This window comes from Procambarus clarkii, chromosome 8, assembly GCF_040958095.1.
Source record: "Procambarus clarkii isolate CNS0578487 chromosome 8, FALCON_Pclarkii_2.0, whole genome shotgun sequence".
Classification (NCBI taxonomy): domain Eukaryota; kingdom Metazoa; phylum Arthropoda; class Malacostraca; order Decapoda; family Cambaridae; genus Procambarus; species Procambarus clarkii.
This window is the reverse complement of record NC_091157.1, coordinates 30,064,636-30,072,153: the sequence shown is the minus strand read 5'-3', so window position 1 is coordinate 30,072,153 and position 7,518 is coordinate 30,064,636.

The following is a 7,518-nucleotide window of genomic DNA, read 5'->3' as shown; positions in this document are numbered from 1 at the left end:
GGGGGCCTCGTAGCCTGGTGGATAGCGCGCAGGACTCGTAATTCTGTGGCGCGGGTTCGATTCCCGCACGAGGCAGAAACAAATGGGCAAAGTTTCTTTCACCCTAAGTGCCCCTGTTACCTAGCAGTAAATAGGTACCTGGGAGTTAGTCAGCGGTCACAGGCTGCTTCCTGGGGGGTGTGTGTGTGGTGTGGAAAAAAAAAAAGTAGTTAGTAAACAGTTGATTGACAGTTGAGAGGCAGGCCGAAAGAGCAAAGCTCAACCCCCGCAAAAACACAACTAGTAAACACAACTAGTAAACACACACACACACAAAAAAAAAAAAAAAAAAAAGGGTGACAGACAAGAGGCACTGAACTACAGGCCAGTGTCCTTATCTTGTATACCATGCAAGGTGATGGAGAAGATTGTGAGAAAAAACCTAGTAACACATCTGGAGAGAAGAGACTTCGTGACAACCCATCAACATGGGTTCAGGGAGGGTAAATCTTGCCTTACAGGATTGATAGAATTCTACGATCAGGTGACAAAGATTAAACAAGAAAGAGAAGGGTGGGCGGACTGCATTTTTTTGGACTGTCGGAAAGCCTTTGACACAGTACCCATTAAAAGGTTGATGCATAAGCTAGAGAAACAGGCAGGAGTAACTGGTAGGGCGCTCCAGTGGATAAGGGAGTACCTAAACAATAGGAAGCAGAGAGTTACAGTGAGGGGTGACACCTCAGACTGGCGTGAAGTCACCAGTGGAGTCCCACAGGGCTCTGTACTTGGACCTATCCTGTTTCTGATATATGTAAATGATCTCCCAGAGGGTATAGACTCATTCCTCTCAATGTTTGCTGACGACGCCAAAATTATGAGAAGGATTAAGACAGAGGAGGACAGCTTGAGGCTTCAAGAAGACCTGGACAAGCTGCAGGAATGGTCGAACAAATGGCTGTTAGAATTTAATCCAAGCAAATGTAATGTAATGAAGATAGGGGTAGGAAGCAGGAGACCAGATACAAGGTATCACTTGGGAGATGAAATACTTCAAGAGTCCGAGAGAGAGAAAGACCTGGGGGTTGATATCACGCCAGACCTGTCCCCTGATGTTCATATCAAGAGGATAACAGCAGCAGCATATGCCAGGTTGGCTAACATAAGAACGGCCTTTAGAAACTTGTGTAAGGAATCTTTCAGAACATTATATACCACATATGTCAGACCAATCCTGGAGTATGCGGCACCAGCATGGAGTCCATATCTAGTTAAGCATGAGACTAAAATTGAAAAGGTTCAAAGGTTTGCCACCAGACTAGTACCCGAGCTGAGAGGTATGAGCTACGAGGAGAAACTACTGGAATTAAACCTCACTTCGTTGGAAGACAGAAGAGTTAGGGGGGACATGATCACCACATTCAAGATCCTCAAGGGAATTGACAGGGTTGATAAAGACAGGCTGTTTAACACAAGGGGCACACGCACTAGGGGACACAGGTGGAAACTGAGTGCCCAAATGAGCCACAGAGATATTAGAAAGAACTTTTTTAGTGTCAGAGTGGTTGACAAATGGAATGCATTAGGAAGTGATGTGGTGGAGGCTGACTCCATACACAGTTTCAAGTGTAGATATGATAGAGCCCAATAGGCTCAGGAACCTGTACACCTGTTGATTGACAGTTGAGAGGCGGGACCAAAGAGCCAGAGCTTAACCCCCGCAAGCACAACTAGGTGAGTAACACACACACACACACACACATACACACACACACACACACACACACACACACACACACACACACACACACACACAAGGTATACCAGGTGAGTACACACTCAAAACACACACTCACACACGCATACACACCCACATACACGTACACACATATTGGACCAAAGAGCCAGAGCTCAACCTCCGCAAGCATAATTAGGTGAGTACACCCATACCATGTTAAGCACAAGACGAAGCTTGAAAGAGTTCAGAGGTATGCCACTAGGCTAGTCTCAGAACTAAGAGGCATGAGTTATGAGGAAAGTCTGCGGGAAATGCACCTCACGACACTGGAAGACAGAAGAGTAAGGAAAGACATGATCACTACCTATAAAATTCTCAGGGGAATTGGCAGGGTAGAAAAGGATAAACTGTTTAACATGGGTGTTCCGCACGTAAGTAAAGTAAGTAGTTATCAAAAAGAAGTATCAAACTGGGAAGGCTATGTAGCACCATCAAATGTGCGAGGCAATCAGAGGGCGCTAAATATCACCAAGGATGCCAATACGAGAACAGAAACGCATAAGGCGAACGATATCAAAAGTTTCCGAGTCACCAAGAATACTATCGAGAGACAAGCGACTGCGAGGGATGGTCGGAAAACAAGACACACGCTCGTCCTGGAAGGAAGGACATTCAACAAGGATATGCACGATCATACGAGGGACAATGCAATTAGGACAATAAGGAACAGGGCTGCGCTCCATCAAGTGACCATGTGTTAAGCGAGTACGGCCAATACGCAACCTCGCCAGAGCCGTTTCCGATCGCCGGTAACGGTGCTAGGGGGGCGGCCACGATGACACACAACTTTCAAGAGAACGTAGTTTGTTACCAGTAACAGACAACCAACAAGCCTACCCATGGGTGAGGATGGAGGAATGGATAACCACGCAAAAGTCGGAATAAGGAATACCTTTACAAGAGATGAGACAAGAGCGGACAGCTTCCCTGGCGGCAGTATCTGCACGCTCATTTAAAGAAACACCAATATGGATGGGAACCCAACAAAACTCAACCGACTTAAATTTACTGTGAACAAAAAACAGCCAATGCTGGATCTCGACATCCACTGGATGAACCGGATTAAAGGACCTGAGAGCCATGAGGGCACTGTGAGAGTCAATAACAACGAGAAAGGAAGATTGACAACGAGAGAGCAGGAGACGAAGAGCATAGAGAATAGCATAAAGCTCCGCTGCGAAGATGGTAGTCTCCAGATGTAAGCAACACATATAAGTGTGATCAGGAAAAACAACAGAGTAGCCAACACCGTCTGCAGACTTAGACCCATCGGTGAAGACGGAAACGGAGTGGGAGTGAGAAGAAATGTGCTCAAGGAAAAGGCGTTTTAGAACCGTAGGAGGGGTAAAAGCTTTAGGGATGCGGGTCAAGGATGTACAAAACTGCAGAAGGGGGACTCTCCATTGGGGCAAAGAAGGAACAACATGAGGAAAATATTTGAAATACGAACGGAAAGAGAATCCTGTAAGGGAGATAACTGGACAGAAAGAGAGAGGTGGTGAAGAGGAACAGGAACCGCAGGAGGGGTAAAAGTTAAAGCACGACAGAGGCGAGAAGAAGGATGTTGCAAGGACCACGGAAGATAGCAAAGACAGTAGCGATCACGGCGGTCCTGGAGAGATAGGAAGCCAGTGTCAGCATAAGAGCTGAGGACGGGAGTCTAACGTAGGGCACCAGAACTGAGGCGCAACCCAGTATGTTGCAAAGCATCAAGACGGCGAAGACTAGAAGGAGAAGCAGGGCAACCATAATCAAGCTTAGACAGGACGAGAGAGGAATGTAAAGCAAGGAGAGTGCGCCTATCCGCTCTCCAAGAAGTATGGGACAATACCCAACCCGTTCTCGCAAATTTAATAAGTCAATATTGACTTATTAAATATGTGCATAGGTGACATACTTATTCTACAATTCTATTTTTAGAATAGAAGAATAGTGAAAGTAGTAGTAGTAGTAGTGAAAGTAGTAGTGAAGTAGTAGTAATAGAAGTAGTAGTGAAATATACGACTACAACCGCGCGCACCAGCTGCCAGGTGGCACTGAGATGAGTGCCACCAGGTAGGTGGCGCGCAGGGGTGTAGTCGCAAGGGTTTTGGGGGGATTTTCCCGGAAGTTTGGCGCGTTTCGGACGCGTATGAGCGTCCTGTGTTATGGTAAGTGGTCCTGAAAGAGAGTAAGTTATGTTGGATGGCAGGTGGTGCGCGCGCAGTCGTCGTCGCAGCGCGGGTGTCTAGTCACAGGGGTTTGGGAGGGGAATTTCCCGGAAGTTTGGCGCGTGTCGGAGGCGGTCTTGAGTGGCGGGTGAGCAGGTGCGGCCCCTCGCTCTAGACACAAAGGGAATTTCTGGGAAGATGTGGGAATTTCTGGGAAGACGTATGAAAATACACGGATAAGAGTGGAATATGAGGAAGGAGATTGTCATAGACTTAGTCCTGTGTGATGATGATCGTGAGTAGAGGATGAGAGGGGATCCAACATAGCGGTCTAGTCCTCGGGGATAGGGTATGTGGTCAGGAAAGATGTGAGTAGAGTAAGTGATAGAGTAAGAATATGAATACCCGAATTCTTATTCTACAATTCTTATTCTACAATACCCGAAGGTGGATAAGGGCCTTAGAGCACTCAACATGGAGGTAAGAGATATGGGGAGACCAAATACACAAGATATCATCAACATATCTAAACCAAGGAAGGATTCCAGGAGTTATTTTTGAAACAAATTTCTTTTCGAAGAATTCCATGTACAGGTTTGAGAGCAATGGCGATAGAGGATTCCCCATTGCCATTCCAAAAGTCTGTAAATAATACTCATTATTAAAGGTAAATTTACATTCTTTAATGCACAACTTAACAAGACTGACAATAATATCAGCAGAAAGAGGTAAGACATGGCTCATTAGTTCACGAGCAAGATAATCGAGAATATCATCGACCGGTACCTTTGTGAACAAGGAACAAACGTCAAAACTGATTAACTTTACATCAGGAGTGACAGGAACACTATTCAATTTGTTAACTAAATCAAAAGAATTTGTCAAATGAGAAGAGGAGATAGTTCCTAACAATGGGGACAAGATTTTGGTATCATATAGAACCATATAGATATAGTCCATATCTATATGGACTTGTCAAGACGCATAAACCTAACAATCCCATGAGACCTATCATCAGTTCTGTGGGATCCATTTCTTACAAACTCTCCAAATGGCTTTCCAAAATCTTGTCCCCATTGTTAGGAACTATCTCCTCTTCTCATTTGACAAATTCTCTTGATTTAGTTAACAAATTGAATAGTGAATTGAATAGTGGGGAATCCTCTATCGCCATTGCTCTCAAACCTGTACATGGAATTCTTCGAAAAGAAATTTGTTTCAAAAATAACTCCTGGAATCATTCCTTGGTTTAGATATGTTGATGATATCTTGTGTATTTGGCCTTCACATGTAAACACAGACGAATTTGTAGCCAAACTTAATGACCAAGTCACCTCCATAAAATTTACTATGGAGACTGAAATTGATAAATGTTTGCCATTCTTAGATTTGCTTATTCATAGGGAAAACTCTTCATTAAAGTTTAGTGTTTACAGAAAACCTACGAATAATTTATCTTATGCTCATTATTTTTCAGGGCATAGATACAATGTAAAAAAGTCAATTTTTTCTTCAATGTATCTAAGAGCTCTTCGAGTTGTGAGTCCAGAATTCTTAGACGAAGAATTTAGGAATATTGATTCGTTTGGTCTTAAGCTTTTTTACCCACTGAATTTTTTGGAAGTTTGTCGTAACAAAGCACGTCGTACATATTATAACAATGTATGCAGTGAAAGGATTCGCCCAAAGAATGTGTTATGTTTACCATATTTCTCTGGGTTTGAGAATATTGTTAAGGCCTTGAAACTTTTTAATATAGATGTAATGTTTAGCTACGAAAACACTGTTGGTAAGCTATTAGTTAGGAACAGCCCTCGTAGTGATAATTGCGTCATTTATAAAATACCTTGTAAGGAATGTAATAAGTTCTATGTCGGGCAAACATCTAAAGATTTAAAATGTAGAATATCGCAACAAATACTCTGTAAGACATGGCCAATTGTCTAATGCTTTGTTTGTTCATTTGTCAGAAAAAGCTCACCAAATTGATTGGGAGAGTGCTTCTTCAATAACAAATTGTAAAGGCACCTATAACAGAAACATAATTGAATCTGCTTTGATACAGATCACCAAAGAAAGTAATTTGAATATTAGCAGTGGTCTATATAACTTAGATCCATTTCTAATAGATCAGCTAAAGGGCGATTTAAGTCGGATCATTGGAAAACATTTGTCTCACTAATTCATTGTATATATTTACCTCTTTATGTTATAATTACCTATGTATTGTGCTTGTATGTCTGCTGTATCAGATGGGCCATTGGGCTACATCGGATGGGCCAATTGGGTGCATCTGATGGGCCAATGGGCCGTCTGCGTTGTCCAAGTATTGTACCTCACCTTACTTCACCACTCTCTCCTGCCTATTTATACCCATCACTCGATATGTAAAATCATTCCTTCTGAAGATGTATTTAATATACAAAAGTACTTAAGGAAATTCCTGTTTCATTTTCCTCCGTGGTCTGACATTGTCATATATAATATATATATATTATATATATATAATATATATATATATATATATATATATATATTATATATATATATATATATATTGTGACAGTGTTCCCCCACTTATATTTCTCCCACGCCTGCTGTAAGAGTCATGTCCACTTTACCCGAGCGTTCTCTACGTCGCAGGCATCAGTTTGATATATGTGGGAGAGTGTAGTGTTCTCGAGGTGGCGAGAAATTTGTTAAAGAAGAGTATTTTGGCCTGTGGTATAGGCCCTTTAGGACGCCAATATGGCGCAGGCCCCTCCGTTTTGCCGCCAAAACTGTGTGACGTCAGTGGCACCCAGATTGGTCACCGACAGCGACGTGGCACAGGGAGCCAATGAAAACCTCCCTTGGCAAGTATGGCGTCACGAAGGAAGGGGGGTCCGGTCATCGCGCCGCGGTGACGCCATCAGTCTGACACGACACGTCAAGATGGACGGATGTGTGAAGGTTGATCCTGTCAGTTTGACAGTTGTACCCCGATCCTGTGGATCTTACGCGTCACCTGTAGTCTGCAAGTACGCCAAGAGGTCTTCCTTCATTCCATGTGTGGACCGAAGAGGGAATTGACGGAATATTGAGCATCAAGTGTTCCAGGGTCGGGTGCTGTGCAGGTGAAGTCTAGGCAATATCGTCTGGGACGTCTGATAGCTTCACAATGACGACGTAGTGGCTGGGCCAATCCACTGGGAAGCAGTGAAAGAAGATACTAATTGGGAATCCGTACGACTGTAGCCGAGAAGTAGGTTGGCAGCCGTAGTTGGGAGGAGAAGTCGACAGCCGGGAGACCGACTCCAACCCTATAAGACGTTGAAGAGGAGCACGGACCTGCGGAGGACAGAACACGGCGACGACGCGTTTATTTTGGGACGTTGATTGGGTTCCTGGAGGACACATCAGTGTGTGTGTGGGGGCGTTCCCTACACGAGGCGAGAGCCTGGACCAGGAGCTACGGTTCAACTCTCATTGGAGGATAGGTGGAAGTAGGTGATTCTAGTTTCCCTCCCAATTCCCCTTTAGTCAGCTATATATTTAGCCAGAGTATCTTTCATGTCGTGAGCAAGTCTCACCTAGGTCTATGTCACAGTA